A 10401-nucleotide genomic window follows, 5' to 3' on the forward strand; every position below is an offset into this window, starting at 1 on the left:
TGAACTCTTCCCCAACCCCAAAATTTTAAAATACCTTTATTGTTAGCACTGAAGTGTGAAAACTTTTCAAAACTTGCAACTCATGTGTTCTTTAAAGCTCAACTGCTGTTCATGAGTAAAAGTAGCCACTTCCTCGGGGGCTGGAGAGATGGTTCCGTGGTTAAGTACACTGATTGCTCTTCCAGAGGACCCTGACTCAGTTTCCAGCAACCACATGTCAGCTAACAACTACCTGTACCTCCAGTTCCAGGGGATTCTACAGGCACCACATGTACATGCTGCAAAGACGTACGTGCAGGCAAAACAGCCATACACATAAAATAGAAGTAAATAGATAAATACATTTTAAAAAGAGCTTTAGAAATGAAACAGCCTCTCCCTGTCACTTTTGAATTCTAACTCCACAGATATGAGGGAGGGTTAGCCTGCTAGACTCTTTTAAGAAAATGCTCCTTCTCCATTCTTGTCTGCTTTCTACGCAGATGATAAAACCCCAAACTGACTTGGAGCAGAAGGGGTTTTGTCTTTGTCTTTGTTTTTGTTTTTACCTTAGAAGTGACTGGCCAGCATGGGCAGAAGCCATGGTGGGAACTCACTGCAGGAATCTGAAGTCAGCAACTGAAGCAGAAACCATGAAAGCATGTTGTTTACTGGTCTGCTTTCTCTGCTTTCTCTCTACCTTTCCTGTAAAGCCCCAGGCCCACCTGCTCAGCCTTAGCACCGTGGAGTAAGCTGGGACCTCCTGCATCAATTAGCAATTAAGAAAATGCCCCACAGATGTGACCACAGCCCAATGTGATGGAGGCAATTCTTCAGTGAGATTCCCTCGTCCCAAGTTTGTTTAGGTGTGTGGCAATTTGACAAAAACTAGCCACTGCACTCCACACAGCCATCCACCCTTCTTGGGAAAGGAGCCAATTGTCTTATCCCATCCCCGGTTGCAGACATGCAAGTCTCATAAGAACAGTTTTCTAGAAGAATCACAGATCCTATCCCCAGTGGTCAAATTCTGCTTCAGCCCTGTCCCAGGTAAATGAACTGCAGCCTACCCCTTCTCTTCCCTTGTGAAAACAAACCTGAGTGTAAGGGGGAAGGGACTACTTAAAAATGAGCACGCTTCTCTGAAAACACACACACATGCTCAACACAGATCGTAGTTACACACTTGTGCATACACGGGCCGGTGTATGTGCTTCTGTATGTGTGGTTTGCGTAGAGAGCCTATAGGCGTTCTACATATAGAACATGCGCATCTAGAATTTGCACATGCATAAAGTATGGAAATACTTGACATGCAGATCCAGGTTGCAGTGCCGTGGGCACAATGGGTACCATGTCTATATCTCTCTCCCTTTGTTGCTAAGGGTATGTGCCACGTACCTTTGTTGCTAAGGGTATGTGCCACGTACCTTTGTTGCTAAGGATACTACCTGACCAAGGTTATGTTTAGCCAGAAGAGAGGCACTGCCCCAAAGTGTCTAGTTATTAGTACCTTGCACAAAAGGCTCACCCTCTTTCATTACAGTAAGCCAGCTGGTCATGTTCACACTTGAGGGTTCCATGTAGAACCAAATAGAGTCCAAACCTCTACTCGAGTACTTTCTACCTGGCTTTTGCTCAGGCTTCTCAGTCCCTTACACCTCTCACCTGAGGACAATTCCTCAATCCATCCTTCACATCAGACTGCCTTTCTTGAGAGGAATGCTGGACATGGTAGCTCACACTTATAATCCCAGTACCTGGAAGACCAAGGCAGGAAGATGATCATCATGAGTTCAAGCCTAGCCTGGGCTACATAGGTTGTTCAGGACTGGCTGGAAGTGCAACATGAGGCTCTGTCTCAAAACAAAATCCAAGAAGATGTCAAAACACAAATACACTTCGTGGACTCAGTGTGAAGGCAATTCATCTAAACCATGCATCAGTCTAGGGATGCTGGAGTACAAAAGCAGGAGGGACAGGAAGTTCTTGCCCAGCATGTGATCAGTTACAGGTGAGTTTACGGAAGAGCATTGTCAGTAGAAAGAGCACAGAGGCACTGCAGACACACCTGTTGGTCCTATCAGGAAACTGTACTAAGGCACAATGCAGAGTATCAAACAACAGAAGGGATGGAAGGAAGGGTGGCGTCACAGCAGCCTGGATTTTGGAGGACTGAAACTTACCACAACTGGCTAGAGCGGTTGGAAAAGGGGTGGGTAGTGATAGAAACCGAGGTCTTAAAGGGATTCAGGAAAAGTTCTGCAACAGCCTGAAGGAGACTTCACCAGTACCTCAGAAGAAAGTGGGGCATCACTCAGTCTCTTCCTTTCTCCTCCAAATTCTTCAGTGGGTATATAAATGCTAAGACCCTGAGAGGCAGGGCGAGTTTTGGTTGGTTGCGATTTGTGAAATACTCATGTGCAAAGAAGAAATGAAGAAAAAGAAAAAGAAGGGGAGGAGAAGAGGAAGAAGAAGAGGAGGAGGAGGAGAAAGAAGAAGGAAGAGGAGCAAGAAGAAGAAAAGAAGAGGAGGACGAGAGAGAAGATATCCTGACAATGAAGCTCAGACTTGCCCAAGAAACTCGAAGTTCCTAATCAGCAGTAAGTAGTCTAAGGATAACCAGGACGTTATCTTTATTTTTTTTTCCTCTTTATTTTTTTTCTATCTGATCTAGTGTTAGGGGGTTGGAAGGGTAGGAAAGGAGGGGTAGAGACGGGTAGAAGAAGAAAGAACCCACAAAATAGCCAATGCCAGCTACAAAAGTAAGCATGTGGTCTTATAAACCCACAAAATATAGATATGTAGGTCTAAATGGCCACATGCCCTACCCCTGCATCTTACTGATATCTGCATGAACACAAGCAAGGGAAGACAAGAGAACATCTACCAGACTCAAAACGAAAAGCCCGAGCATAGAAAAACACTCCCTGGTACTAATGGAGATTCTGTGCAAAGTCAACAGCTCAGGGCCAGTAAGGTGGCTCAGCAAGGAAAGGTGTCTAGCAACCCCAGTTCAATGGTGGAAAGAGAGAACTGACCTCTACAAGCTGTTCTCTGACTTCTGCTTGCACCAGAGAATACACACACATACACACACACACACACACACACACACACACACACACACACAGAGTAAAATAAATTAGCTAATTAATTAAGTGTAATTTTAAAAGGAACCTTAAAATCAATAGCTGGACATGGTCACAGATACTCCAGTTGTCAGTATGACAAGCTGCTCTCCAAGCAGCTCTGAGAGCTTGGTCCAGGTAGACCCTGCATGCCTGCAGACCTAAGTGGGACCAAGCTGCTTTTAAGAACAGAGCAAAGTACTAGGAATCCAGCTCAGAATAGACAGAATAGGGACAAGAGAAGTGAGGGAAATAGAGGCATCAGATAAAAGCAGAGTGGGAGTGAAAACTCCAAAGAATATAGAAAAAGAGTTTCCATTGTATTCAATGTGTGGAAAATGAAAGGGAAGTGGGTTCTGGACGATAGTGTGTTCTCTGAACTAGCATTGCCTAAGATTTCAGGAAAGCTAAGTTCACTCAAAAGTGGACAATGAAAGAGTAGTAAGATCAGACCCCACATAAAACTCCCAATAGAAAAAAAAAAACAAAACAAAACAACAACAAACAAGAAACAAGCCCGTCTTTCCTCAGCAGATCAAAACAAAAATCGAAAGAAAAAAAAAACAACCCTACAGCATGAAATCTCATCAAATACTGTTAATGGTCTCAGAAGAAATGTGACAGAATTCAAGAGAGAATTAACAGCACAGGAAAACTGTTTTAGGACTGAACTGGATGAACACAAGACTCAATAGACACAACAAAGATGGCTTTATGAGAAGTAGAGAGGAAAGAGGGAAAGGGGTCTTTTGTGTGAATTGGGAAGATGAAGTCAAAGGCTTAAAAGTTTTTAAAGAAACTGACAAGCATACTGAAGATAGGCCAAGGAAATCCCTCTGAGGTGAGACAATGCTGAAGAAGAAAGCTACAACAGGGGAGTGCGTGGAAGGAGTATTCTAAAACTGTAATTCTGCAAACACTCATTTGCAGGATTCCCAGGAACATGGAACCACTAAAGAAGGAGCAGTCACACCATGTCCGTCCTAGTAAAATGTCTAGTGTCTAAAGTAAAAGGTTCCTGAGTGCTCTGTGAGCCACAAGGCATGTGATTTTTAAGTGGGAGGAAATTAGATTAGCTTCAGAGTTTTTAGCAGGGACATTTGTGGGACAAGAAAAGGGACTGGCTTATTTAACGTTCTCAAGGAGGGAACTACACCCCACAAACCTGCGTCTCAAATGCGGAGAGGTCAGGAGAACTGTTCTCAGCAACTGAGGGAAAGATGAAGTCCCTCCTAAAGAACCCACTAGAACCAAACTTGAGACAAGCAAAATGACTAGAGACCCGAGCCTGAGGCCTGCGGGTGGCGTAACTTACAGAACAGAGGGTAACAAGATCAAACCCAACAAGAGAAAGAGGACCGCACAAGTGGCTGCGTGTTCTCACAGTGAGAACGCGGGAGACTAAAGAACAGAGAGTCGGAATAAAGTAAAAATAACTGTTTTTGGTAATTAGAATTGGCGAAAGCCTCGTCAGTGCTGTTTTTATGAGATCCTTGTGTGAGTCATGTGTGTGTGTGTATGGGAGGGGGGGAACCAAATGAATATTTATGAGATTCTAATTCTGTTGTCTTCCACGTCCACCAGAAATAAGGTCCTCAGTAAAGAAGAAAGGAAGGGTGAGCATAGGGCTTGGGGGTGTGGCACGACAGAAAAGAGTCATGGGAACAGCAGCATGTATGGAGGCCAGAGAACAACCTTTGACAACAGTACTCTGCTTTTACCCTATGGGTGCTGGACTAGAACTCTGGTCGTTGGCTTAACAGCAGGCACCTACCTTCTGTCTGCTCTCTCCTTACACCATGAGTTCAAGAAACTGAATTCAGGTTAGCAGGCTTTTCTGGGGAAGCAATTTACCTGAGCCGCCCTGTCAGCCCTTTCCATCTCTCTGTGGCTCCGTAATAGTGGTTATAATACTAAGACCTATCTCACTAAGGCCTGTCTCCTGGGATGTTTATGATACATAAAACAATGCAAGAGCCTTTTTTTTTTCAATACAGGGTCTCTCTATGTACATAGCCTTGGCTATCCTGAAACACACAATGTAGACCAGGTTGGCCTTGAACCCACAGAGACCTCCCCTGCCTCTACCTCCTGAGTTCTTGGAATCTGCTACCACACCTGACTAGAAGCTTTGGCTAACAGCTTTTACTCTTATTTTTTTTCTAGGAATTTTATCTGTGCTAATAAAATCAACATAACTAAAGCCTGTAGCATCTTTTTCTATAACAAGAAACCAATGCATTTGTTTTTTTTAACAGACTTAATACATTTATTTTTGTCATATAAAAACCCTTATGTGGTAGCCACAGCTGGATCCTGGGTCCTCTGAACAGAGACTCTGGTGTGGGTTTTCACAAGATGGTCAGTGAATTTCTGGTAAGGAGACTCGGTGAACACAGTCTCTTTCCAGAGGTCAGGGGTCAGGTAGCTGTAGGTCTTGGAGATGGCATCAAAGGTGGCCTTGGCAAAGCTGCCCAGGGTGGCAGTGCAGCCTCTGGCTGAAGTGTAGCAGTCATCTATACCGGCCATCATCAGGAGCTTCTTGGGCACAGGAGCAGAGACAATGCCAGTGCCTCTGGGAGCAGGGATGAGATGCATCACCACAGAGCCACAGTGGCCTGTCACCTTGCATGGAACAGCCTGAAGCTTGCCAATCGTCCCCAGTAGCCTCTCCGCACAGGGACGATGGAAAGCTTGGCCAAGATGATGGCCCCTCGGATGGCAGTGGCAACCTCTTTGGAGCACTTAACACCAAAACCAGTGTGACCATTGTAGTCCCCAATAGCGACGAATGCCTTGAACCTGGTCCCCTGGCCAGCCGAGTCTGCATCTGCACTGGTGTGATTTTCAGAACCTCGTCCTTTAGGGATGTACCCAGGAAAAAGTCAATGATCTCAGACTCCTTAAAGGGCAGGGAGAACAGGTAGATCTTTCCAAGGACTTGATCTTCATGTTCTTAACCAGGCGGCCCAGTTTGGTGACAGGGATCCACTCCTTGTCTTCATCTTTACCTCAACCATGGCCACAGCCTCGACCACGACCGCCCTCCCGATGCACCAGCGTCATCTGCCATTTGGTGTTTTCCTGGAGAAGCAACCAATGCATTTGTTAAGAAATCTTTTCATATATTGGTTGTCAGTTATCCATCCATCACAGCTCATCTTAGTTTATATATAAATGTATATATGTGTGTGGGTGTGTGTGTATATATGTGTGTGTGTATACATATATGTGCATAGATATACATATATGTCCATATATGTATATATATATATATATCCTTCTCCACATGAATTCTCCATATCTGAAGTATGAACATCTAAGATATACTGACAATCTAAATCATTATAGTGTATTGTGTTAAAGCAATAAATAGTCATTTATGCACTAAGGTAAGACTTGTCATTAAGGCGGGCGATGGTGTTACAGTTCTCCAGCTCACACTAAAGTTAAATGAGCTGACTTGGGGACTGTAAGCAGAACTGACCGACAGATGACTGGATGAACAGAACTGTCTGTTAGCCTCTGCCTGTGCCAAAGCTAGACAGTCCCTGGTCTCAGTCACCAGCGCGTCTCCACCCAGCAGCCAGTGCAAACTCTTAGAAACAAAAAAACCAAAAGAGTAGTGCTCTGTTGGTAGACTAGAGGTGAGCACAGCTGCCTCCCCAAAATCCTAATGTTCCAGCACCTTCCTTTAGTGTTTAAATGCAATACAATATTCTGGTTGGCCCACAAAGCCTTGGATGATGTGGATTTTCGCAGCTTTGCCAAACTCACAACCTACAATCCGGTCTCATTCCCTTTCCTCCACCCGTATTTATTTTGTTCTTCTCCTTTCCAGGTTTCCAGGTCTTTTGTCTAGAACCTGCTTCCCCAAGATCATCACACAGCATCTCCTCCATTCAAGCTGCTCACATCTCACCCATGCAGGCACACTAGGTCCAACCGCTCCTTCACAACAGCCCCCCCAACCTACTCTTGCTTGGTTTGTCCTCCTGTCTTTGTAACTCAACTTGGCAACTGCATCTTGTCTGTCTCTTGCATGACAATGCAGACTTCACAAGACCAATGATGTTTGTTTCACATATCTCTGTCTCTCTGAATCCCAGAAGAGTACTTGACTTATAGTAAATAATTAACAAATATATATATATATATATATATATACACACATGTATACATGTATAATGTATAAATATACCATGTGTGTTATATATACCATATATAAGTATATAATATATTATCTATAGCATATATTATGTAACATTATATATTTATATTTATAGAGAAAATATATATTATATATTGTACTGGCTGGTTTTGTGTGTCAACTTGACACAAGCTGGAGTTATCACAGAGAAAGGAGCTTCAGTTAGGGAAATGCCTCCATGAAATCCAGCTGTAAGGCATTTTCTCAATTAATGATCAAGGGTGGGAGGGCCCATTGTGAGTGGTGCCATCCCTGGGATGGTAGTCCTGGATCCTATAAGAAAGTAAGGTGAGCAAGCTAGGGGAAGCAATCCAGTAAGCAGCACCCCTCCATGGCTTCTGCATCAGCTCCTGCCTCCAAGTTCCTGCCCTGTGTGAATTCCTGTCCTGACTTCCTTTGATAAATGAACAGCAATGTGGAAGTGTAAGCTGAATAAACCCTTTCCTCCCCAATTTGCTTCTTGGTCATGATGTTTTGTGCAGGAATACAAACCCTGAGTAAGACATATATATTATATATAATATATAAATGTATACTATATTATATATAAATTTATACTAATATATACTAATTTATACTAATAATATAGTACACGCATATACTATATTATTTAGTATAAGTCAGATATTCTTCTCAGATCCAGGAAGACAGATGTGTGAAACAGTCATTTTATATATATCACACATATATATATGTATATATACATTATATATGTGTGTATATATATATACATATATATGTACATATATATATGGTAAAGCTGAACCTAAACAATAAGAGATATAGGGATAGTGTCACAGACAGGGAGTCATCCATATTTATTAATGTCCACAATGCAAGACTTGTTGGTACCAAGTGTGATTCCCACAACTCCTTCAAGATTGACACTCAAACAAGCTGTGTTCAAAACAACCACAGAGGATCCCTTGGTTGGCCACTCATCACAAAGAAGTCATTGTCTCGGTACATTCAGGATATTACAACACAATGCAATTAGATGACTGGCTTTAAATAACAATACCATTTCATAATGTCCTGTAGGCTATAAAAAGTCCAGGATCAAAGCAGCAGCAGACTGCATCTCTTAGTAAAGCCCCATCCTGGGTTGATAGACAACTCTCTTCTCACTGTGAAAGGACAGGGGCTCTCTCTGGAGTATCTTTAGTAAGGACATTAGTCCTACCGTGAAGGTCTGTCCCTTTGGACAAAATACTTCTCAAAGTTCCCACTTTCTAGTACCATTACCTTTGTACTTCAATATTTGAATTGTGAAGGGACATAAACATTGACTCCACTGAAATAATTAAGCCAGAAAATGAAAGACACTGTGAATAAATAAATATTAAATATACCATGCCTTGGCCATAGCTTAATTCGTATTGAAAGTATACTTTTGCGTATTCATAAGAATAACTTGTGTCATTAAATAACAACCAATGAAAATCAGAGCAGCTCTGTGTTAGAAGATTCATGAATGTTTCCAAATCACGGAAAGGAAAAATGTCAGCTTTCAGCTCCCAGCTCTCCGTGCAAGGCCAGAACACAGCCCTGTAGTTCTGTCCTGCAGATGCTGCTCTAATGACTTTCCCATTGCATATGAATTCAGCTTGGGGGGAGAAGAGGGACAAGAGGGGAATTGATACATTTTTGTATTCAGTGCTATTCCCTCATAGGAAGGCTAGGAACATGGTTTGCTGTCCTCCACAGACTCTCCGAGTTAATTCCCAATGAAAGCAAACACCCATGGTCTGTGTGGCCAGATAATATCAGAAGTGACAAATTCCTTCGAACAATTCACACTCCTGATTTAAGTTGTTTTTCTGCCTTTTCCTGCCTATAATGTAAAAGAACACAATCCAACAGAAATATTACTAGTGTCCCACAATAAATTAGTGGTGTGTCAGTTCCCTCCCAATCTTCTCTTGACTTATGAAATCAAAGGGAGAAGCCACATAGGCCAGGCTGCTGTTTCATGGGCCAGCAAAAGTAAATCAAGTTTGGTTTTGTTGGCTTTTGGAAGTTGCTCTTTGTTTCTTTCGCTTCAGATACCACGTGCACTTAGTCAATTAGTTTGTCTTATCAGGCTGGACTTAGCTAAAAAAGAAAAAAAAAAAAAAAAGGAAAGAAAAGTGTTAACGTGCCTCCTAAGATAGGCAGGAGAGAGACTTTTAGCACCCATATTTTTGTTTTAGAGTTCAAAGAATCCTTTCCTTTCCAAAGCAATGGTTCTCCGCCATGAACTGGTCACATCCTTGTTCCAGTGATTACTCTTATTAAATGCCTGGTTTACAAACTACCTTTCTTTGAAATGGCTTTCTCGAAGCAGCCATAACCCAACAAGACACTTGGTGCCCAGAAGAGTAAAGCAATGTGACAAAGTAAAGGAAGGAGTAAGACATCGGCATATGGTTTGGATTTCGGGTTTTCTCTCGTCTGCTGCATCTGTTGACTTGACTCTCCTGTAGTTTAGAAGCACTGAGAGCTGTCAGGGTCTAGGTTTCTTCTCCAGGCTGTGGCTTCCCTCAAGGGTGAATGAGCTACTTTATGTGAGCATCCTTCCTGGTGAGACACGTTCTTCTCATTCACTGACTTCTAACTCCTTGACTGGTGGATGAGGGTGTGCTCCCAGATCCTGAGACCCCTACGACAAACTTTCAATTTCCAAACTGAAACTAAAATGCCTTGCGGACCAAAAACACATCTAAATGTTCTTGGCAACCTTACTTGAAACATATTTTAATAACAGAGTAACAAGCCAGCTCTGCTCCAAATGTTCTACCAGAAAACTGATAAAGTTCAAAATGACCAATGAATTGGTTTTACATATGGATAATTTTCAAACAAAACTTTCATCTTGTAGGGTTTTTTTTCCTGTGGAAAATAGAAAGTATAAAAATCATATCCTAAAATCTTAGGAATAGACTCAAAATTTCCTGTTTTCACCTCCGTTCCCAAACAAGAGAGCCCGTAGTATAACTTCACTCCCGAGGAAAGGTGTCTTTACTTGAGCAGATGCTAAAATCTCCACAATCCTGTGCAAGTCGACAGTGTGGAGAAATTTGTCAGGGTTTGGTGTTAGTC

At 42.5% G+C, this 10401-nt stretch overlaps 1 pseudogene; it reads right to left on the reverse strand.

Moving 5' to 3' along the window:
• Positions 1–5402: 5402 nt before the first annotated feature.
• On the reverse strand, positions 5403–6183 carry LOC116089241 (annotated as a pseudogene).
• Between the last annotated feature and the right edge of the window lie 4218 nt (positions 6184–10401).

This window comes from Mastomys coucha, unplaced genomic scaffold (genome assembly GCF_008632895.1).
Source record: "Mastomys coucha isolate ucsf_1 unplaced genomic scaffold, UCSF_Mcou_1 pScaffold14, whole genome shotgun sequence".
NCBI lineage: Eukaryota > Metazoa > Chordata > Mammalia > Rodentia > Muridae > Mastomys > Mastomys coucha.